This window comes from Podarcis raffonei, chromosome 1 (genome assembly GCF_027172205.1).
Source record: "Podarcis raffonei isolate rPodRaf1 chromosome 1, rPodRaf1.pri, whole genome shotgun sequence".
Lineage (NCBI taxonomy): Eukaryota > Metazoa > Chordata > Lepidosauria > Squamata > Lacertidae > Podarcis > Podarcis raffonei.
The window spans coordinates 28,031,418-28,056,457 of record NC_070602.1 but is presented as its reverse complement, the minus strand read 5'-3'; the positions used below and the strand labels follow the sequence as shown (position 1 = coordinate 28,056,457).

The 25,040-nt window shown below is 42.4% G+C and overlaps 1 protein-coding gene across 19 annotated transcripts in view; it reads left to right on the top strand.

Annotated features, from left to right (window-relative positions):
* The window catches only part of NRXN3 (neurexin 3), a 1,132,087-nt gene that overhangs the window by 1,090,896 nt on the left and 16,151 nt on the right, over positions 1–25,040 (top strand). The window lies entirely within an intron of this gene.

Below are 25,040 nucleotides of genomic sequence, written 5' to 3'. Positions count from 1 at the left end.
TAGACAAGCTTATTACTTTTGTTTTATTTTTGTTTCGTTTCCTTTTAAAAAGGGGGTGATTTTATTATTTTGAAGAGGCTAATTTTTTTATTAAAAAAATTCTAAAATCCAAGCATCAGATGGTTATGTTCATAGTACCCTGAAGTGTTTCAGATTAATACAATAATAATAATAAAAGCCACCCAAGGCTAGTGCTTTCACATTTCTCTTCCACCCCTCATATTCTGCTTGCATTTTAGGGGTAGGACTTGCTCTGGCAGTAATGAGAACCACTGTGGCTTTGCATGTACCTGGGAAGTTCCATGATAAACTTAGAGGAACATAACATTATGAATTGAAGAATAAGTTGATACACAGTTCAGTCTAAGAAAATGGCAGAGTTGCTTTCTTCCATCAAATGTCACTGAAGCTCTTTAAGCCAAAGGTTTTGGCCTGCTTAACTACGGATATCAACATAAACATTCTTGCAGCAGCCACTGCTGATTGATAATATATTATCAAAATATATCCATTCGATGGCTGCATTCGCACTTGACACCAAGCCAAACTATGGCTTAACATGAACAAGTGAACATGTTGGCTGCTGAGGAGGAAATTGCACTTCCCCAGGCTGTCTAGCTCAGCACAGTGTGGTTTGGCTTCAATGACTTTATGCTGTGAAGTGATCTATGCATTTGTTTTTTATCATCATCAACAACAACAACCACACTCCTGGGTTTGGATGGCATGCTAAGCCAAGCCTAGGCTTAGCTACCACCCAGTACTGAGCTAAAAGGCCCAGAGGGGAGCAAAACAGTTGTGAACTCCTCTCTGGAAACCAGCACATTCATGGAGTCCCACTAAGCCATACTTTGGGTTAACAAGATGCAAATCAAGCCATTGTCATGGGGCAAGTACAAAAGAACTTCTATTGACTATTTTCTTCTCCCACCCCATGACTCTTCCCCCCAACTTTTTCTAATCCTCCCATTGTAGTCATATTCAGTCCACAAACATGTTGCAGAGTCAGCAGATGGGAAGCAGACAAGGATGGCTGTTCAAAACCACCCAACCCGGACTTTGTTCTGTGTTTACAAACGCAAAGCAGTTACTACAAGGTTGTAGCGGTAGAGCCGCAGATGATGGAGCCAAGGCATGATAAGCTTGCGATAACCACAGAAAACCCAGCTGGGAATTAAACAGGCCACAACTTTATTGGTTACAGATGCCAGTAGGTTTTGGTAAAGGCATTGGGTGTGTATCCTGAATCAACCGGCCCTTTTGCTGGTTGGTTATTTTGGCAGGGTTGATCAAGGTTAAGGATCACCATATGATGCACATCAAATCAGAGTGATACCCCCATCAGAATCACCATTTAGGGGGTGCCATGGCCCATCTGTACCCCATCTGGGGTGACAGGACAGATGCACCCTTTAAGGGGATACCCTGATCCTTTGGAGTGGAGGAGGGTACCCACCCCCATCCATTTAGACAAAGGATCCAGCCCAATGCCTTATCTGCCATCAAGTTGTGACAGTCACTACGAGGTAGGCAAAAACCCCAAATGGGCCTAATTATCTGGAAGCAAAATCCTCCCTGGCCCCAAATAGGGCAGCCAAATCCTTCCATAGCAAGGTCCTCTGCTGGGGTTACCCACTCAACCTTGGGCAGCCCCATCACATAAAGATCAGGCCATGACTCTGGCTTTTCTGAATGGTTCAAACTATAGGCAAGCCCAAGCAGTCAGTGCATCAGGAGAAGGAGGAAGTGACACTCTTCCCCCAGTCGCACCAGAGCTGGGAAGAGGCCCTGATCCGCCACAACCACACCAAGCTGCAAACCTGCTCCCTGCCCCCCAAAAGTTAATGATAAGCAATCTATTTCATTTAGAAAGGGCTAAAAGCACCAGAGTTGGTATTCTAAATAGCAGTTAAGAATCATTGATTCAAATTCCTCTGCTAATCTTTTAGGACCTCATTAAACTCTCCTACCCACTGCCTTTTTGCTGATTGCCAAGAAATTTGCATTTAAAACAGAAGCCTTTCTTCCCCTTTATCAATCTGCTCCTCTTATCCATCGCCTGCAGAGTTGTTGTGAAGGCAATATCATGGCCACTTCCATGGTGATGAATTGCAGTGGCACAGAACCTTGAGATGTGGCATCAGTGAATGAAGCAGGTTGCTACAAAATGAAAAATGCCTCTTCATCCATAAAGATGCCGTTTGGAAACATAGGGGTCGTGTCATAGAACCACAGAACTGAAAGGAACATCACATGAGACCAGGCTTTACCGCCAATGTGTGTTTTGCTTTGCTCAACTACTCCCAAGCTGGTGAAGTGTCTCCTTTCACTCTTTTTCTGTCTTAAATGCTATAAATCTGCTTTGAGACCCATGAGTCCTAAGTGTGAAACAGCTCAAGAGATATGGGGGAGATTGGTTAGTTTCCCCATTGCATATTACACTGAAAACCCCAAAAGAAGAAACATAATTTAGCTGCCTTCCCATGCACACATACCTCACAGTAAGTTTTATAGTGAACACTGTTGAATTTATGTGCATAGAATTGCAGGTGTTAGGACCGCATCTGATGTTGCCCTTACCGCTGTAGGAGTTTGGGCAGCAAAGCCTCTTTCCCAGGTAGCTCAGGAGCTCCCAGCCACTTCCTATGACCCCCTTCACTGGTTGTCAGTAAATTTGCATTTAACATAGAAGGCATCCTCTTCCTTTATCGTTCAGCTTCTCTTATCCATTATCCCTGGATGACTTAAGGGACAGCAGTTATTTCTTGAGGCGAAAACCAATGGTTTAAAATGCAATGTAGTGTAGAGAAGTCCTGTGGTCCTAGTCCACTTTGCTGTCTTCAAAAAATAAGCAGAAAATTCACCCAATTATGAAATTTCATTGTCTGAGGGAGGAAAAAATCCTTGTGACAGCTGCCCACGAGCTTTTAGAATGATCCTTGAGTTTCCGAATTCATTTTATCTGCATCCAAAAATCATTATATCATCTCTTTTAATACCAAAATGAGAAATGGCCCTACCTAGCCGTTTCGGCTTAATCCCAACTGTGCTAGACATCTGCTTGATCACAGGTAGCTGGTGGCTGGCAACACTATGCAATCCAGGTGGACTTGTTACCTCTGGGTGGCTCCCAGCTAAGCCCTGTATTATATTTCTGAGATCAAAGCAGAGCTAAAATGCAATGTGAGAGGCCTTTGTGTTGGGCTGAGTGTTACGTAAATGGAGGGACTTTTTCATTTCCTCTCCCAGTACACAGACAGAAATTGACTGCATAATCCTACGCATGTTTACTCAGAAGTAAGTCTCACAGTGTTCAGTAGAGCTTATGTCTCATGTAAGTGTGCATCAGAGTGCAGCCTTAAATATGGAAGTACTAATTGACTGTGTTTCAATTCACCCAGGGGTAAGTTTGTACAGTCCGTTGACCTGCTCCAAAACCTATGCACTGTGATGTGCATGCACAGGCTCTCCTATTCATTTCAGGGCATGGAGGAATGCCTTCCATTGGATGTGAAGTGATTTGGGAAGCAAATAGTGCAGCAGAATGGTAGCAGTGAGAGGCAGGAACGCTTCTGAATACGAGTTGCTGAAGATCACAGGAGGAGAGAGTGCTCTTGTGCTAGGAGTGCTGCTTGAGGGCTTCCTACAGGCATCTGGTGGGCCACTGTCAGAACAGGATGCTGGACTAGATGGGCCATTGACCTGATCCAACAAGCTTTTCTGGTGTTCTTAAGCACCATGTGCATCCAGAGCTTCTTTGGACTCACCTAGGCTTCCTTTTGTGCCACATTTCAAAGCACAGGTCTGAACTTTAAAACACTGTGTCTGAGTGTCAGTCCATCCCCGCCCCCACCCCACTTTTTACCACTGAATCAGAGCAAATGGCAATCCACAGAAAACCCAAATTGCTCTTTGTTCCTATTCAGTGTTAAAGAGCAGGTTTCGCTGGGGAAAACGGGTAGGCAAAAAAAAAAGGGCTCAGATGCAGAGTTTTAAAACATGGTGTCGTGCCTAGAAAGCGTGGGGCAAAAGGTAATTGTGGATGAGTTATTTGGTAATTTTCAGATTAACACGGATAAGTGAAAAGACAGAATAAAACTGCAGCCTGGTGTCCTTATGGTATTCACCAAAACAAGAAGACAGAAACAAAATCTAGTATAACATTACTCCTTAGCTATGGTTTTAAGCCTTCTTTTTGCCCCCAGTGTTTACGCAGCTCATGTATGCTGACTTTAGTTTTATCATCCTGACAGCAATCCCTGCCTGCATTTTGTTTGTTTGTTGCAGAACAAAAATGTCAGTATATTTTATTCTTCCGAGAAGCTTGATAAGGTGAAGCTGACACACCACTGAATAAAGCCAGCAGGCTTTTCCTAACAAGCGTCTGCATAGAGCAAAGCTCCACAGAAATAAGAAGGTCCAAAGCGTATTGCACTAAAACATGCCAGCAATCGTGCGAGTGCCAGGCGAAACATGTGTGAAATCAGAGGATTGCTAGGTACATCTGCAAGCCGCGCATACACATTTGCCCTTTTAAGAATTTGCAGGCCACATAAGCAGCGAGCTTCTTCCATCTATGGCCAGTTGTCTCTGCTCAAACTCCAGCGATGTACATAGGCTGAGCTGAGGGCCAGAACTGCAAAGACAAGGGCTGCCTTGCAACAAAGACTGCTTGATGGGACCAGGGCCAGCCCCAAACCGTTTTCTTTCTGCACCAAAGGACAGGATAGTGTCCCCCAACTGCCACTCCATGTACAGAAGTGGATTGGACTGGCAGGTGGATCTAATTTCAGCACAGTTGTACCTTGGAAGTTGAACGGAATCTGTTTCGGAAGTCCGTTCGACTTCCAAAACATTCAGAAACCAAAGTTCAGCTTCTGATTGGCTGCAGGAAAGTCCTGCAGCCAATCAAAAGCCACTGAAGCCCTGTCGGACGTTCAGGTTCCAAAGAACGTTTGCAAACCGGAACACTCACTTCCAGGTTTGCGGCATTCGGGAGCCAAAATGTCCAAGTACCAAGGCGTTTGGGGTCCAAGGTACGATTCTGTTGGCTAGTTATGGGGTGTTGGACAGGCTACAGCTCTATATACATAAAGGTACAAGCCTTGAGGCTCAGGAGGAACAGCCATGGGGCAGCTGGTTCTTCCCCCTGGTTTTGCCACCTGAAGAAGTCACTTCACTCGGCCTAACGATAGGGCCATTCCTGGATGGAACTTCCTAGTTACATGCATTTTTTTTATTATGCCACACACACACAAAAGAAAGAGCAAGTTTTACTGATTGTTCATGCAGATGCCTTATAAGGTCCCTCTTATTTTAATTTGTATGGTTTTTTATGGTTTGATTTTAGTGTACTGACCTTTCTCCTTTCTAAGCCCCAAAAGCCCCCTCAAGGATTTGATATCTATATGTACACTATGTACGATATATATATATATGTGTGTGTGTGTGTGTACATATATATATATGTGTGTTATAGAATAATGAAAAACCAATTTTAGCAATAGCCCTCATCATCCAGTCACATGTTTACACAGAAATTCATGCCCTCATCTAATCCTGTCATCCACTAATGTGGAGAGATGCATGATATTGTTATTAATTAGTGTACAAAGCATGTCAAGGTTTCTTTTAGAGCATTCCCCCCCTTTAATTTATGTTAAGTATTTTGAATAATAATTTCATCCACAAGTTATCCTTGGGGAGGGCTGGGGCAGGGAGAAAAAATATACAGGTATATCTATCAATATAGTCATGGTTAACTCTGTGCTTATATTGGTAGATATACACACTGTATATATTTGAAGAACATTTTCTGTCGTTTCACCTCATCTTGTGCCGCATGAATTTTTGGTGGTTGACTGTTGCTTTTAATTTATTAATTATTATTATTATTATTTATTATTATTATTTCAGTCATGGTGGCGCCATGCTGCCATTTTTTTCTTTAATTTGAAATTCATTGCTGAAGTTTTATGTTTTATTTCTGGAGAATGTCCTATGAAATAAGAATTTGGTCCACTCAAGAAAGATATAGCTCTGCAATCAAACAAAGGCAACAAAATCTTTTCTTGCCATCCTTAATGTTCCAAATTTTCCATATTGAAAAAAAAATTCACCCAAGAAAGTTGTGTACAAAAGAATGAAGATTCTTGCTCCACCTTCCCTTATTTTATTCTGCCTTATCCCCCTTCTTTCTCCCCTGCCCCTCTGCTTCTGTGGAGTGTCTTATTCTCTCCTTCTTGGTAGACATATTTTGCTTTTTTTTTCCAAAGTAAGAAATGTAACAATAGGGGGAAAGTCCCTCTAAAAACCCTCCTCCAGACCCCAACCCATTCCTCACATACAAATGGCTGATGGCATAAAAAGAATTTTATTGCAAGTGCAGAATATCTGTTGCATTGAATTTATTTCTTTTGGGGTCTGTGCAAGCACATTTTTGTGGCATGCAGTAGTTATTAGCTGACATAACTAACAATTTATGACCTCCATTGACTAATGCATGGGCTATAGTGACAACCATCTTGTTTCATCAGAGTGACGCATTCAGGCTAACCCAGCAATTCTATAGCGTACCTTTTGGGGAGCCGGGAGGATAGCTGTTTAAGTTCTTAAACCATTTAATTTCTTATATAGTTGACTTTCTTATTGGATAATTTCTTCAAATACCATTGGCTACTTTAGCAGCCCCAGTGTTTATATTATTATTTTTTATGTTGATTTGTTAAGTCTTTTTGCTTCCCTCATTCCCTCCCCAGTCTCCTTGGGTAGCAATCTTCTGTCTTGTCTGTGTCCATCTGTCATGTTACTGTGTCTTGGAATCCATGGTTCTAGTGTCGTGTGATTCTGTTCTCTGTTCGTAAGATGTTCTAATTCCTCGTACTCTCTCACTTCCTCTCTCCTCCCACCTCCTTTCCCCCTGTCAATCTTTCCTAGAGGAAATTCCACAAAGGGGCAAAAACATCTAGCAATAGCTCTTGACACTAATTGCATTAGGAATCTCCAAACTATAGAGCAGCCTTTCCCAACCTAGTTCAGATATTGTGAGCCACAACTCCCATCATTCCTGACCATTGGCCATGTTGGCTTGGGCTGCTGGGAGTTGTAGTCCAAAAATCTGGGGGTAGGGCATGGGTTGGAGAAGGCTTATATGGAAAATTTTATGGCAGAGACAAATTTGCAAATGCTTTTTAAAAATAAATTTGGGTGGTATCAAATGCAGCTTGTCTGCTCACATAGCAGCTTTTGATCTAGTGGACTTACATGTTAATATGAGAGGAGGACAGGCGTTTTTTTCCTGACTCCTGTTGCAGGCCTCTGTGCTCCCCTCCCCAAAATCCGTCCCTTGTGATTGGTAGACTTTCCAGAGCATCGTAGAAGGTGATGCAGGGGGCTGCAGAAGGAAAGAGAAATTGGAGAGAATCGCTTTCCTCTCCCCCAAATGACAGCATTGGATTCTGCCATATGAACTGTATTAACTACGTAATTAACTACGTAATTAACAAGGCAACTACTGTCCAAGGAAAAGAGTAAAATAGCATTGTCCAATGCCAGCCATCCTTAGCAAGAGCCCCAGCTCTGTGGCTATATTGTTTCTATTTCAAACAAAACTTAAAATCTTTCCCTCTAGAAGCGCTGCAAGCAATGGACTTGCGTTTTAAGCGCAACCCACAGAATAGCTACAACTTCTTGTTTTAACTTCATCTCAGGGGTATACAGTTTATTCTTGTAATCAGAAATTCAGGTAGACATGACAGGAGATTGTTATTTATATAAGGTGAATGCCATGTGGGTAGATGAAGGGCAGCCAGGAAAATTCAGATAATCAGGATCTTTACACAGTTGGTGCTTAGTTTAGATAAAGGAGACTGTGTCCTTTAGTTTGTCTTTAAGGCAGAAAACAGTGAAAGGCTCCCCAGGTTGTTAGTCTGAAGACATAGCAGCTTTTTGGGGTTGTATTCAAGTAAGTCATACTCAGAGTAGACCCCTTTAAATCAATGGACTTAAGCTAGTCATAACTAGCTTAAGTCCACTGGTTTTGACGGGTGTATGACTCAGCTGGGTAGAACCCATGCATGCAATCGTACACATGTCTACTCTAGAGTAAGCTCTAGAGTTCAGTGGGGCTTACCTCTAAGTAGGCATGTCAGTGTTTGTGGGGAGTTTTCCTGTTGCAAAAAAGGAATAACAATCTTCTGCTACTTTAACAAGCTTTAATGCTATGTCTGCTGTGCATTTAATTTTGGTTTAAGAGTTTATTTAGTTTGAAATTAGTATCTTTTGCAAATTGTATTGTTGCTCAAAGGGAGGTGCGATACATTTTTAGAATTGCATTTGTTAGGGGTTTGAGGTATTAAAGGGTATTAGATATATTATAAATAAACATGAATACATGTTGGAATACATTTGGAATGCAGTTAGTCCTTCCACTGCATAAAGTAGATCTCATGTCAAGCCACTGAGGCTTACAATTGTCCAATGCTGTCTTCCTCAACAAGGTTAATGGAGCGTTTCTTTGAGAGTAAGGTGCTAATAAAAATTTCTGTGGGTTTTTCCATCATTTTTCAAGTGCCAATTAGCAGGCTTAAGGATCTCAATGTTTATGAAAGTACCCCCCTAAATAGGGGGAACCCTAAAAAGAGGAGGGACCCAAAAACATCCCAATAGGGACTGAGCAGGCACAGAATGCTGAGTGTGGACGGAGAGTGGGAAATTGTGTGTGTGTGTGTGTGTGTGTGTGTGTGTGTGTGTGTGTGTTGAACAGAATTTTTGCGAAGGGTCATGGCTGGCTGGTCCCACTTGTATTAGTATAATACTGATGGTTACAGTCATCAGTATCTTTATATTGATTAGGATTGAATGGAGCTCTTCTCATCATACACAGCACCTCTGTCTCACAAGGTAGAGCAGGATCTCTGATTTCCTCCTGTGCCACATTGGCTTGGTTTGCAAGTCACACTAACTCAAACCACAGTTTAATCTGGATATGTGAGCTTGCAGGTTCCCAGAGAAATTGCAGCCACTGCCCTCCTCCCCTGTTGTTTTGCTCCTGCACTGCACCGAGCTAAGCCATAGTTTGGCTTAGCATGTCTTCTGCCCCAGGCTTGTGGTTTAGGTCTCTTCAGACTAACCACAAGCTGTAACCCATATTATGGGTTAGGTCATTACAGCACGGCAGCAAAATGGCCCGGGAAGGAAGAAAGCAGCTGCAATCACCTCCCCCACAAGCCTGCATGCACGCACGTTCATGCTACACCATGGTTTGTGCTAAACCAGACCATAGAATGCTATTCTAGAGGGGCAGCTTTTCAGTGTTTTTGAAGGACTCTAGTGGGAAGGAATAGGCCTCTTGCAATTCTTAGGATCTTTGCCTGGACAACGCACTGTTACCCCTCAATATCTGACTCCCATATAAACAGACAGGACACATTACTTTGGATCAAATCAGGAAATATCTTCATTGATTACAGATGTAAAAGTTTTTGCATAGGCCAGTGATGGCCAAACCTGACCCTCCCACTGTTTTGGGACTACAGTTCCCATCATCCCTGACCACTGGTCTTGTTAGCTAAGGATGATGGGAGTTGTAGTCCCAAAACAGCTGGAGGGCCAAGTTTGGCCATCACTGGGATAGGCACTGGGTATAACCATTGACAACCAGCCCCTCTGCTGGGTGTATCCCTTATAGGGGTCAATCCGAAGAGGTCCTATGACCTACATTAAGTAGGAACCCCCACAAATGGATTGCCTCCTTAAGGAGCACTATGGCCCTAGACAACAGCTGGGTGTCTGGACAGAAGCAACTCCCACCAGATTCATTCAATGGGATACCCCCAAAGTCTGGAGGGGCAGACAGAGGCTACAACCTCCCCTCCAACAAAGACTAAGGCTTACCCAATGCTTAAACTGCAAAGGTTGTGACAATGAGGAAGGCAAAACCAACAGACAGAGGCCGTTAATCTGATAGAGAAATTCCTCTCCAGCCTCAAATATGGTGACCAACCAAGTCCATAGCAAGGTCAAGCATATAAAGCCAACATACAGGGAGGATGGGTGGAAGATCTGAGAAGGAACTGCAGTGCAAGGGCTGAGGCTGGTGGAAATATATACCTGAGGAGTGGACCCATTATTTCTATGTAGCTCCACCTATGTACATTGTGTTTACAGATAAGCAGAAGTTTTAAAACTCCTGGCACAAGGAGAGTTATAATAGCAGCTCTTTGGTTAGTTGTACTGTACATTTTTAAAAAGGGAAACGGCTGCTGATATTGTTATTATTTTTTATGTATTTTTGAACATAAAAAACTTGCCACCCTTTGGTATATGGCTCCCAGGGCAGTATACAATTTAAAATAATAACAATAAAAATGAGAGCAATATAGGAAAATCACATAATTAATTTGCCACGCAGAATTAACTGGCAGCACAGACAAACAGAGGTTTGTTCCCCATGAACGCCAGTCTGTGTGCATTGCCAACCCTAACCCCTCTGCACTGTCGTGAGCACTGACGGTGTTATAAAGTCTTATTGCCAGTTATTACTTTTTATATAAAGCTAGGGCTCATCCACACCTGTTGAATCTGCAGGAAAATCGATTGGTCTTTGTTCCAATTCAGCAGTAGACAGTGGGTTTTCCCAGGGGAAAGTGGCAGGAAAAGTGGAAGTTTGGAGGAGTCTAGACAGACCATGAACAGCTTTTTAACTTTGATTCCAAGCTTCACCCAGTACATGGAAGGAACTGAGGGTGGGGTGGGAAATACTATGTAACACGTGGTGTGAAGAAAGCCAGGAATTTAATAAGAGTGGCACGTGTGTTCACTGGCGGAGGAAGAGCATTGGCGGGGAGTGCACCGCCCCTGGCAGCGTGACCCCGGCAGGGTGCCATCGCAGCTGCCCCCCCGCCCATGTTGGGCGCCCCACCCCTGCAGGCAGCACGCCCCGCCCCCCCGTTCTCTGCCCCCTGGTGCTGAAGCATGAAGCTCCACCACTGCGTGTGTTAAAAACAACCCCCCACCCCACTGATAAAGCATTATGTAGGTATAGAAGGCAACAAACTACCATATAGGAAACAGGAAGGCAGAAAGCTCATTTGAATTGTTTTCAAAGGAAATAAAAGTCATATCTTGCCACCCGTGTCACTAAAAGAAAATCAAGTCTAGCATTCATGGATAATGGGTTCTGAAAGAGAGATCTGGAAGCTTTTCTTTTTTTCTTTGGTTTGATTTTGGGTATGATGTTTGCGTGAGTTTTGTATTTACTGCTAACGTCAGGATCAGAAGACATCATGAATATAAAAGTATGTGAAGATAGGAGAGTACAGTATCTCTTTCGGAAACAGATTGAGAGGGGAGCTGGAATATTCTCTCTGGAGAAACAAGGGTACGCCTATGCTCATCAGGACATGGAATGGCCTGAGGTCTGCAGATTTGTTTGGCATAGAGGTGTGTGAGAGAAATCTTTTGAAAAGAAAGATCCGGCTACTTTCAAAATTGCCAGTGTGGTGTAGTGGTTAAGAGTGGTAGACTCGTAATCTGGTGAACCGGGTTCGCGTCTCCGCTCCTCCACATGCAGCTGCTGGGTGACCTTGGGCTAGTCACACTTCTCTGAAGTCTCTCAGCCTCACTCACCTCACAGTGTGTTTGTTGTGGGGGAGGAAGGGAAAGGAGAATGTTAGCCGCTTTGAGACTCCTTAGGGAAGTGATAAAGCGGGATATCAAATCCAAACTCTGCTGCTGCTGCTGCTGCTGCTGCTTCTTCTTCTTCTTCTTCTTCTTCTTCTTCTTCTTCTTCTTCTTCTTCTTCTCTACTTCTTCTACTCAGGTATGGAAGAGGGCATATCTGAATATTTGAGTATTCCTGTCCTGAGTATTTGAAAATCAGGACAGGAAATGCATTTGGAAGAGAGACTGGACTATAGCGACGTCAGATCATTCCATAAAAAATGGAAATGGTAGCATAAATTGCTACAATCTGCATGTTTATCCAAAGTCAGGAATGGGAATCACACAAGCGAGTATGAGCAGTATTCAACATAATTGTATTTCAGTATGTATTTCTGCACTGTTTCTGACATTTTCGCTCCCACTGAGATGCACTGAAATTGATTACGTTGTTAATTATGTTTAGTTTCATCCATAGTGGATAGCAAGATAAACAACATAGGTTTTAGTGGAAGCTGAAATGTAGTAGAAAAGAAACAGTGCTGATTGTGACAGACACAGGAGAGGATGGAAATCACTGCCTCCTTGCATCCTACAGCCCACTCAGGTCTTGTCCTGCTCCAGCTGCTGTGGTTATTCTTGAGAGACAAACCATAGCATTCAGGGACTGGTCTTCGTGAGAGCCAGTAGTGGTGTAGTGTTTAAGAGCGGTAGTCTCATAATCTAGTGAACTGGGTTCGCGTCTCCGCTCCTCCACATGCAGCTGCTGGGTTACCTTGGGCCAGTCACACTTCTTTGAAGTCTCTCAACCCCACTCACCTCACAGAGTGTTTGTTGTGGGGGAGGAAGGGAAAGGAGAATGTTAGCCGCTTTGAGATTCCTTAGGGTAGTGATAAAGCAGGATATCAAATCCAAACTCTTCTTCTTCTTCTTCTTCATGGCATGGGAAGTGTCAGGGAGTGGCTGCCCACTCTCCACCTTAGAGCAGATTTATGCCACAAGGTGCCATAGGAAGGCACTGGACATAGTAAAAGATCCATCGCATCCTGGTCACTGTCTCTTCGAGCTCCTGCCGTCGGGACGGAGATACAGGACGATGAAGACAAGAACGAGCCGTCTTAAGAACAGCTTCTTCTCCAGAGCGATCTCAGCCCTGAATGGGAAGCCTGGACTTTGAAAGTCATCTAATCTTCCTTGCTGTACTACATTGTATTGTTTTAATTAGTGTTTTTATGGAGCAGTCAAGTAATTTCGTTGTCCCTGAGAGGGGGCAATGACAATAAAGATATTATTATTATTATTATTATTATTATTATTATTATTATTATTATTCAAGAAGGCTGATGACTGCCTTCATTCCACAAGCTCTGTTTTAGAGGATGGGAGTTTCTTCTCAACTCTTTTGACCGTAGAAGAACCCATCATCAGTAAGCCCTTAGCACAAAAAGTTTCAGATTGATTGGGTAAACTTTGGGTCATAGAAAGGATAGGATGATGGCCTTCTGTGTTTGTTATGAGAGGGGAAACTGACACTGTAATCATTTAATGGGAAGTGGTTGTTGTTTGAAGGCTATTGGCATGATTTATGTTGCAGAAAATCTGTAAGAGAATCATGTACTAGCATTGTTTTGTTTTGCTTTTAAAAATAACTTCTTTTTTACAAAAAGGCTTCAGAGAAAGGCTCCTGGAAAATAATTCTGCACAGCTTGTCTTCTTTTTAAAAGGGGTGGGGGGAGATACAAACCAGTGTAACATGCTTCTCCATAAGGGTCTGACTCTCTGAGTCGCAGTTGCCACCATCAATTAATTTATTTTAATTATCATTGTTTCTTTCCCTCCTTTTTTGCTTCGATTTTTATTTTTCCCTTGACATGACATCCGGAAAATTAAACCCATCTGCAGATTAGTGGAGCTTTTTCTACCTCACAGGAACATCTGTCACAAAACTGCACAATGGATGTATTAGCAAAAGAAAGTGTTTGATTAGCTTTGTAAAAAGTGAGAAGGGAAGCAGGGATGCAGTGGCATTTTCAGTTGTTTCATTCATAGCTTTTCATTATTACTTTTGAACAGTAAATGCGAGACTAAAAGTCCATCCCTGAAGCCGTGTGATCTTCCCAACAGCTGCTGTTTTCCATATCTATCAGGGTTGGAGTTTCCCCCCTCCCTCTCTCGTCCTAGCATGAAACACCCCTAAAAATAAAATAATTCAAAATGAAAGAGTCAGAAATGTAGAGGTATTTTTAGAAACAGCTGGTAAAACAAACTGCTGTAAATGTTATCCCTGGAGCACATCTATTCTAACAGGGTTGTTTAAAGATAAAAACAGCCACTGGTGCTTCTACTTTTGCAGCATCAGTAGTAATTCTCACATGCACAAAGGAAGAGCAGAGAATCCTGGTGGGAACTTTCAGTTTGCATTGCCCATCAGCCATTATTTGAACCCTTCCCTGGAGAAGCATGCACGTTCAGAGCAAACATGAAACAGAGAGCATAAATAAGTACAGTCTCGTCATTGTTGCCTGCTTTCCTAATGATGTTGTTGCCACCAAGAAGCTGAACTGCACTGCTGCCTGTTTACATGGGAAGCCTTTTGCATGAAGTGAATCCTACATAGTTTAGGGTGCTTTTAAACATGTCAAGAAAAACCATTTGGGGTTTGTTTTCTGGCATGGCTAAAATAGGCCCACGTCATGGAGGAGCTGTTTCTCAGAAATGGCCCTTCCTTCCTTCCTTCCTTCCTTCCTTCCTTCCTTCCCTCCCTCCTTCACGCAGTGGCCGTGGCATGAGAGTGGGAAGGAAAAGACATTGAGAGGGAGAAAGGGGAGATTTAAAATAGTGGGGGAGAGATGCTTCTTACAGTGTATTACACTCCTGGTGCCACGTGGTTCCTTTGACATGAAGTTTAAGATTCAACAGAATTGAACTTTCTCTAGCTGAGCAAACTAATTGCCCTTAAGAGCCTATTCATCTTAAATATGTGGTAATGTATATCATCATCAGGAGAGGAATATGCAGGGGGTGGGCTGCAGAATTGGAGAGTGGGGCATGGAAATGAGGATGGTCTTTGTTCAAGGCAGATTTGAGAAAAGGAAGGAGAAGGGGAAAGGGTGCAAAAAGGAGGGAGTGGAAGGCATGGGGATAGGGATGAAAATGAAAAAGAGGCTGCAGAATACAAGGGGATTGTGGCTTCATGATTGGGCAGAAGGTGCTTAGTAGTTGCAATTTGTGAGAGGAGAAATATGTAGGAGATCACCATGGAGGCAAGCAAGGCAGGGTTGCACAAAAGGAGGGAAGAAGAATACATGGATATGGGGGGAGGAAATGGGTGCATCGGGGGGATGAAGCCTAGAAGAGAGAAGTGGCTTCCAAAATGGAGTTGGGAAGTTGAAACAGAGCTGTTTGTCATCCATATACCCCAAGGGAATTACCCTATTAGGGGTTGGTCATGCACGCATTAGAGCCGTGACATTTGCACACGGCATGTACAACACATTCTCTCCCCGTCTTCATACATTTTGGCAAAACCCCATACTCTGAAGTCGTTCTGCAAGGAAATATTTCTGCAGATAAGGCTGATAATATGGATTCCTGCTTTTCACTTGAACCAGTTTCAATTTTCTATCATGCTCCTGGGAATGGCACTCTTGAAAAGCAAGCCCATCTTTTCAGATGTGCCAGTTCCACAGCAATACAGAATGGGGCTGTTTTCCACTTCATGTGGCAGCTCTGAATATCCAGCCCAAGATTTGAAAGCAGCAGCAGTGGATAGGAAAGTTTAATATGGATATGGAACGAGCACAGGAGGTGGAAAAAGGTTTGTCATATCAGGGGATTAAAGGGTAAGAAATGTAGCTTCTCTTTATAAAATCTGGAAATTACAGCTCTGCAGTAATGACTACAACAGTAGGAAAGGTAATCGAAATGGGGTTTCTGTACAAGGGAGAATATATTAACAGATATGTGCATATGTGGAGACCAGGAGAAATACAGGCACCCTACAGCAGTAAAAGAACATTGTGTTTAGCGCCATCTATTACCAGGAAATGCACACATCACAACAAAAATGTAATATCTGTAGGTCTCCGGGAGAGCTTCAGTAGATGGCCCACTGTGCTTTCTCCACAATTAAAACCATGGGACCACAGAGAGAAGAAAAGTCATGGTATATATGCAGCAGCACAAGCAGACACCTTCATCTGCCCCAGCTGCAACAAAATATGTCTCTCTTGTATCAGTCTCCACAGCCACAGCAGGCACTGCAACCTTCCAACAGTTTGACTTAACCTCCAAAGGCACCCTCCTCCATTATCTCCTGAGACAGATGGATGCCAACCAAATCAATCCACACTGTGTCACCACCACATGTTCTTCTAGCTATTGACTTACACAGATTTAAAATATGCAGAGAAGGGTGGTATGTTAAGCATTATAGCAAAGTAGAACTTCTTCAGAAGCACACTGACACCAAATACTAGTTCCTGAAATTAGCATCACAGGAAGTTTATTATATTGTCAGTAGCACCTTAGAGACCAACTAAGTTTGTTCTTGGTATAAGCTTTCATGTGCATGCACACGAAAGCTTATACCAAGAACAAACTTAGTTGGTCTCTAAGGTGCTACTGGACAATTTTTTTATATTTTTATATTTATTTAGACTGTGTCAGACCAACATGGCTACCTACCTGAACCAGGAAGTTTATTGGCTTCATTCCCACCTTGTGGGGTCCCCAGAGGCACCTGATGGTTGGCTACTGTGAGAAATAGCCAGGGTCAGAACAATACATTTTGCTACCTGAAGCAAAATAAAAGATGGTGCCTCCTTTCCATTCTAGATACAGAAGCTGACTGGATGGGTGGTTGAATCTGACCTCAACATTAGTGGCAGGTTAGCATTCCCCACTGTACCAGGAGTCCTAGGAGGTACTATGTGGCAACAGAGGGGAATGGCTGGGGACTCAGGAAGAACAGCTTCCCTCTCCCCCTGTATTTGTTACCTGAGGTAGTTGTCTCATTCTGCCTAATGGTAGGACTGGGCCCTGAAATAAGATGTTGGACTTGATGGACCCTTACTCTGATTCTTCTCATTGTTTAATATTTACAATGATGTCCCACCTTTCTACATATTGTTCCCTAGATGGCTAACTTCAAATAGGTTCAAATACAACACAAACCAATCCTAGAAAATAAAAGCAAGCCAGTAAAACTACAGACCAGGAGAACAGCCAGTTAAAAATGACAGAAGCAGATAAAACAGATCTGCTCAACAGGTCAAAGACCTGTCAAAATTAAAAGGTCTTCTGGTGGTCTTATACAACTTCCATTAAGGCTGCAATCTTAAACACACTAGTAAACCTAGTATGGTGCACTAGGATTGGGTTGTAAATTTAAGTGAATTTTGATTATTGGCCACAGGGCTTACATCATCACCAATAAATACAGGCATCACTCAGCAGCAGTGCTTAACAGATTGATCTCTATATTTTAGTCACCACCTGGGTATACAGTCAGGTTCATAAACGTTTCCAGTCAGTCAATCAAAATATTCAGAATACGTGCATGATAAAACAGCACTTCCTCATCCAAAACCAGTAATAATAGATACCAAAGCAGTTGCCTTGAATTGGATCTAAAGAACTGGATCCTTGAGGTATCTGCTGTCTTTGGGGAAATGAAAATATTGTGAGTGTACAGATATATGTAAGATTTTTTTATATCCTACTTGGGTTTCTTAGCTGGGGCATTGTCACAGCTCAGTGAGGGTGCAGCACATACCAGGATTTGATTGTGGTGAACCGGGTCATTGAGTTCTTTCTAGGGCTGAGTTAAATGCCTTCCAGATTCTATTTTTGTAACAGAATCTGCCCTTTTGACAAAGTAGAACTTTTCATCTAAAAAGTAGGCAACCTGTGTGAAAATTGAGTGTCTTTTGAAGGTAGTTTCAAGGGAACAGTTTCCAGCTTTGGCGCTGTGAAGTTCCCAGATGTGGGACATGCTCAGAGAAATTCAGAAACTGTGATTGAAAGAGCTAAAAACCCTAAAAAGACAAGCCTGCAAATGCTCCACAGCTGTAGATTGAAAAGCTTCACTGTCCCCTGTGAGTCTTTAAAGGAGCATACATAGGGATGGACCAATATGTCAATTTCAGTGTCTCATTTTTTCCAGTCTTAAGTCAGTTCTCCACATTTCCCTTTGCTTTCTTTTTTTATCCTCATGAGAATTCATCAGCATTTTAGAATGAAGTTCTCCTAATATACACACTTTCATATTTTTACCTCTATTATTATTAACATTTCTTTATCGCCTTTCATCTGAGGATCACAGGGCAGTTTACAATATAAAAACAAATACAAACCATAGTAACAAACAAAAACAATAAAGTTTAAAAGGCCATCTATTGTTTAATTAGTGAAAGAGGAATGTTTTTGCCTGGTGCCTAAATATATGTAATGAAGGCAACAGACAAGCTTCCCTAGAGAGAGCACAAATGAAGTAATGCATTTTTGTATGCTATTTTCACTAATGTGTTCACTTTTACGTACACTCCTATGCCTTTCATAACAAAATTTGGATAATTACAAATTTCAAAAGATAGCTGTGTTTGGGTTCTCATATTGTTTCCAGAGGTACAGATTAGGTAGTTTCACAATAAAACGTGAACTAAACTGAATTTGTCCCCCATCTCTTAACATACTGCTCTTTCTAAACTGACCTAGCTTAGTTTTTGGAAGAGCTATGCAGCCCTTAAGCCTTGAAATACATCTTGCCAGAGAATTTCTTCAGTTCAACTGATCTTGAGTTTAGCTAACCTCCCGCTTCCCACCCCACTGTGTTAGCCCTGAAAGTGGAGATGAGCGCCACACCCCTTAGTCAAATTTGACTGGACTTAATCATCCAGGTCCTTTAATTTACCAGTAACCAGTGTTTCCCGAACTTGGGGCTCCAGATGTTTTTGGACTACAGTTCCCATAATCCCTGACCTCTAGGGATGATGGGAGTTGTAGTCCAAAAACAGCTGGAGACCCAAGTTTGGGGAACACTGATCTGAACTTTAACACAGGGAAATCAACAAATAGGGTGTGGGAATTAACTGGGGAAGGAGTATGTGATTTATCTTTCAGTTAAGGATGCTTAGTCTTGATTGCTGGCTTTACCTTCATTAGAGGCTGTGGTAATGGGTATCCTGTGGCCCTCCAGATATTTGCAGATTCCATCACCCCTGCCCAGCATGGCCAATGGGATGCTGTGAGTTGTGCTGCAGCAACATGTGAAGGCGAACAAGTTCCCTGTTCCTGCAACTAAAAGCTGCAGAGAAGTTGTGGGTTTTGAGATTGGATTTGAAGGAAGTAAGAGATGAACATAAATGTTCTGTGGGGTGAGAGAGCAGTTCTAAACATACGTGACACCGGGGCAGGGAGAGTATTTTGCAGGAGCAAGAGACTTTCATATGGTGGAGGCTGGTGGAGTCAAGAATGTATCAGGAATTAGAGGAGAAATTCAAGCAAATTCCGGGGGGGGGGGGAGCGGGGAGCGATTTCTTCCTCTTCAGATTGTCAAATATTGTTGGCCCCTGCCGGAATCAGAGAATGTGGAAATTGCTTTGCCAATTACTTTGTTAGAACTCATGGTAGTACTGCTAAGAACAAGAAAATGTGAGAGGAAGCGCATTGTAAATTAGCTGTGTCTAATGCTTTCAGTTGAAACAGACAAGCTGGTAGATTTTTATTTGTTGCAATGGAGCTGGCAGGCTAAGCCAGGAGCACCCCAGTATCCAGCTCTCCTTCCTCCGTGAATCCCCCAGCTTGTTTTGATTAAGGTGTATATCCTGCCCATTACTTACTGTATTTCATTACAATGTTCTGCTCCAGTCCACAAGCGCTGAGTGGATAAGACACGCTTGAGGGTTTTCCAAATTCAGGCAGTTACTCTCTCCACCTCACCCCCCAAACCTCTCCAAGCACGGTTGCTGTATTTCTTTCCTGCATATTCTCATTTAACTGGAAATGGTTTTGGATGGGGCTTACTGACATTTGAAAAATATGCTGCAAGTCATCCGGTCTGCTCCCTCTGCAATAGGACCATTCTGTTCACAGACTGCCTCTCCACCATTCAGCAGTCAATGTGGTTAAAACACACACACACAAACTTTTTAAAACAAATTAAAATAGTCCCAAATTTGACTGTGGTTCCTCTAGGGTGGAAAATAGATATATACATCACCATTGTGGGGTAATTGATAAAATAATTGGCCTAGATTCAAAGCACGGGGCTAAACACAATTCTCTAGCAAGCGAGAGCACATAGAGTTTTAAAACTCAGAATCATGCAGCACAGTGAAGTGTGGGAATAATAAGTAGTTAGACCTTTTAAGTATCCTGTTCTAGGCACTTACAGCCCTTCCTCTCTCTACCCCTCTCGCAATGAACAGTACACACCGTTAGTAAGTTTAAATGCTTTACAGTACTTACAAACACTAAAGGTGATATTCATGGATTATTCTGTGCAGAAGAAAATAAACACAGGCAGCAAACTTAGGATACAAAATATAGTGAAATAGCTCTAAGCGAGTTAGTGTAGCTTGTAGCAAGCAAGCTCAGGCACATCTTATCTCAGTGAGTTCACATGGTGAAAAGAGAATGAACAAAGGAGGAAACTTAACTTTCTTCCTTCTAGGTGAGGGGCATGGCCTAGCTGAGTCTAGGAATACAATTCTGTGGTCATCCCCTTCATGCAATTATCCTATGGCTGTACAACTGAAGAATGCTTTTCAATTATCACACATTTGAATATTCAGGGACAGCAAGGGTAAAGATTCTAGCCCAGCTTCTGCAAAACATTCTGCTCATACACACGCAAGGACTTTTTGACATAGAGAAGCATTCAAACAGTTTCCCACCATTTTTAACAAATTGGCTGGAAGTGCAACTCTTTTATAGTAAAGCATTCATACACTGCCATAATGTGCACAGAGGCCATTCTGCTCTGAGTCTGAAAACCAATGTAGTTTAGAGATACAGGTTGTGCCAGCACCTGGATTATATGGATAAATTGTTTATTCTTACTAGCAAAACCTTTTTTCTGAATTTCACCTTCAGGTTCCCGAGCTAAGGACCATGAACAGGAATAATGAACACATCACTATGAAAGAAAGTTGCAATTCTGAAGTAATAGAGATAAAGGAAATTAGTGTCTATGAGAAACTAATAGCCTTTCCTATTAAAATGCAGCCATATAACATCTTACTCTGTAATAGAAAGAAGTCTAAAGTGATGAGTTTTCTGCTCCTGTTAATTAACATTCTATCCCATTAGATTTGCTTCACTGTTAAGTTTCATTTTGTTGGTGATTATTATGCTACTGTGTATTAATAATCACTCAGGAAGCTCTAAATGTAATCATTATTAGCAACCCAAAAGTCACCCTATAGCTGCTTTCCACCCAAGAACTGCTGAGATTGCTGGCTATAGTAAAATGGGAGGAAAAGAGACAAGTTTAATTGTTCACATACCTCTAAAATACAAAACCACATGGACAAAATTAGCTGCTATTTCACAAGCTCATTTTGAACATTGAAGAACCAAACTATAAAAGTTTTAAGCACCATATAGGGATTGTCCATTTATTTTAGGAACACCATTTCTCCGCCACCTTAAACTGCAATCCCTGCTGGGTAGGTAAACAAGACATCTGTTCAAATAGTTATGTATTCATTCATAATATTTATTCTAATGCGTTCATTTATAAAATTCATCAGTCACCTTTTCACATAAGTCAAAGTGAGATACAATTTTGCCATTCTAAAATCAGCCAAAGTAGGATAAAACAGTAAGTTAAGTGAAAAAATAAAAAATGAATCACCATGTTAGTAAAGTTATCATTGTCAGCCTGCCCTTTCCACTTTATATTAGTCTGTTGTATGAGCAGGTTTTCATGCTAGCAATTTGTTTTCTAAAAGGCCATCTTTGATAAACTGATCAAATTAAAGACAGAATCTTGTCAGCCCCTTTACTCTCCCTCAGGCAGGCCCTTGCTTAGCACTGTAATGCTGACCAGTGTTTCAACAACAGCAACAAAATCCATATTCCATTTCATAAACACCACTTCCATCCTTCCACCCTCAAAGAGCAAATTGCAGCCAACACACTTTCGGCCTTAACATCTTGTAAATGGCAGGCAGCAAACTGAGAGCTCCTGCGAAAACAGAGCACCCCTGCAGAGATTCAGAGAACCCAGTTGTATTATACATCATGCAACTCCTGTTGTGTTTTCATTGCAGTTACACAATGACTTGTCTACCACCGGAATTGAGTTCAAAGTACAGATTGATAACCCATTCGTTGCAATTTAGTCTCCAGATACTTACATCTGAAGTCTTAAGGGAGCCCTAATACATCTAAACCTTACTATAATCAAATGGAAATAGTATCTCAGGCTCTTAGATAAATGGCGGCCAACAGCCCATAAGATCCCTTGCCCAAGACTACACTTGCTGGGGTTAAAAGTCTTCTTCTGTAGCAATCAAAAAGAAACAGGTTTCTGTTTCTTCATGCTATTGATTTTTTGTTTTTAAAGGATCCTCTCCCTTGCAGACCACTCTTTTATCTTGCTAGATGTTAGGGTTTAGTGCTCATGCCAGGCTGCAGTCTGGGATTAGAAGGAATTTTGAGAGGTACTTAACCTACTGTTGCATCTGTAATGAGGAGCCAATAGTTTGAAGCAGATAAACACAAGGTTTGGAGTAGTTTTAATTACACCAATAAAACACACTCAAACACATCCCCCAAAGAGGTGTCTCCCATTCCATGCAGATGCTTTTCAACATAGGCATGTAGTTGCTGCAATTTAAATGATTGCATCAGCTAAAAATAAAGGGCTGATACAACAATACAAGCCATGGTGCTCACATAGGTAGCCTAATCAGGGCCAGCCAAAGACATTTTGGCACCTGAGGCGAACCACAAAATTGTGCCTTCTTTCTGCCAGGGAGGAAGGAGTGAGTGAAGATCAGCATCAGGAACAAAAAAGGAATAAAGATCTCCATCGGGATCTGCTGTCTCGTGGAACCTGCCACCCGAGGCAGTCACCTCACCTTGCCTCATGGGTGGGCCGGCCCTGACCCTACGGCTTCATACAACTGGTGTCTTCCCATGATTCTGTCTGAGACATGAACTACTAGATAGTCTAGAGCAGTTTCCTTTTTTTCTGAGTCAGGCCACCGGCCCACCTGACTCAGTACTGTCTACACTGATTGGCAGCAGTTCTTCAGGTTTTCAGAAGGAGTCATTTCCCAACCACACATCCAAGGATTGAACCTGGCACCTGCATGCAAAAGAAGTGCTCTAACATGTGGCAGCCCCATGCATTCCCAGAGGCCATTGCATGGCATGCCAGAGGCTCTGGTTATGACATTATGTATAGTCTGGACAGACAAGGTTGATGCTATTTCCTCAACCTGGGACAGATGTTATAGCGTCTGATAAAAGCCATTTGTCAGTGAAAACCAATAAGAGAAACCTCATATTTATGATACAATATACCTGGTTTCTGAGTGAACACTCCATGGGGGGATAAACTGTAAATGATGGGACATTCAAAATTATTTGGAAAAACAACCAAACTAATGTTGCCTAATGTTCCCATGTGTAACTGCTGGTACCTCCTAGGGCACCTGCAAAAGGTCTCCGTGGGTATCCCCTTGAAAATCTAATAGTACAACAACTGCTCAGTTTCCATTTACACTAACTCAGCTTCTTCTACTCTGAACATGCCCCCTTAAATATGCATACATTTCATTGGATGCCAGGATTGGACACCTACCCTCTCATCCATTCTGAACAGAGGAGAGGAGCAAAGAGCTTCTATTTGTGAGCGGGTGTGGTAGTGGCTGGTGTGGGTATCTTATCCCCATTGCTAGAGGGCATACCCACACCATTTTGTGGCCCTGCCTCTTTTTTCTGCTCTTTTAGATATGGAAGCCATTTTGTGTTCTGCCACACAGACCCACAGCAGGCATTTTGAGACTAGTACCCACTGCACTTCCTCGAAATTCCATATGTACCAACTAGCCCACTCTTGCTAACGTTCTGTGCCATCGCCACACTTTTGAATTGCTAGCGAAGCATGGATATATTCCATACACATTTACCTGGAAGTAAGTGTCACTGAACACAGTGGGACATAACCTCTGAGCAGGATCACACTGTTAGTGCCTCCACTACGAGTTAGATAAAGTGGACTCTAGTCCATGAAAGCCTACGTCACCATAAAACTGGGAACTGGAGTGAGAGGACAGGAAAGTGCTCCCCTTTCAAAGAGCTCTATCCTTGAGCTTTAAAAAGGTTGGATTCCATTGTTCTCCTACTCTGCTCCAAAGTAAAGTATTTTAAAGCTTGAGCAATGCCTGATTTAGTATTTTTAGCTCCAGTCTGACGCTGAGACCTTATTTCTTACACCCTTGCTCTGACACTGATCCCTTTAATAACCTCAATCAAGCCTGCACCCCCTCTGTTCTTCAGCTAAATGGAGACATTCCTGTGTGTCTTGCAAAGATGCATCAGGCCTTAAATATTCAGTCCCTCCAGAGTGCTTTGAAGATGAAAAGCTGTAGCCCTGCTAAGGGTTATTTACAAAAGGCATGTATTTTACTGTGCCTGGCCCCAAGCTATGTGGCATTTGTTTTATTAATGACTTTAGAGGGGGGGATTTCCCCTCCTCCTGCCTGCAATGTAAGCTGTCAGGGAAAGAACATGGCTCCCTCAGGCAGCAGCTATTGAGTAGGGGAGAGAACAAGCAGGTGCCGAGTTTGCGTGTGTGTATGTGTGCGCACACACGTGAGCACACACGCAAACACACACCTATATTTTTTAAACTTATAGGAAGATATTCTGTGGAGAGATGTGAATTACTGTTTCCACCATCACAGCAAAAGTTCCCACGCCAATGCTAGTGTTCCCTAAGGAAAAATAATAATGACATGGGAAGTTCCTTGTGACGGGGTTGAGCCAATCTGTGGGAGAAATGCACTTGTTCTCCACAGTAGTATGGTGTCCCAACAACACCAAAAGTGTTTTGGGTTGGGAGAATGTGGCACAAAACGTTACTGCTGGAATGTTTGAGAATCAGACAACAGGGATGGCTAAATATTATTTATTGTCCATATTATATTGAGCTTAGGGATGAGGGAGGATTTCAGTTTGTTCCACAATTTGGAGCAAAGTTTGCATGTTCACTCCTACTTACTTTTTTTTTTTAATAGAGTGGTCAAAGGGCTTTTTTCTTTCTATTAAAAAAGACATTTGTAGCTGCTTGAAGCAGCTAGGATGTTCAGAGCTTTCTGCACTCAGTGACATGTTTTGAGCAAAGGGCCTTGCAAGCAGCA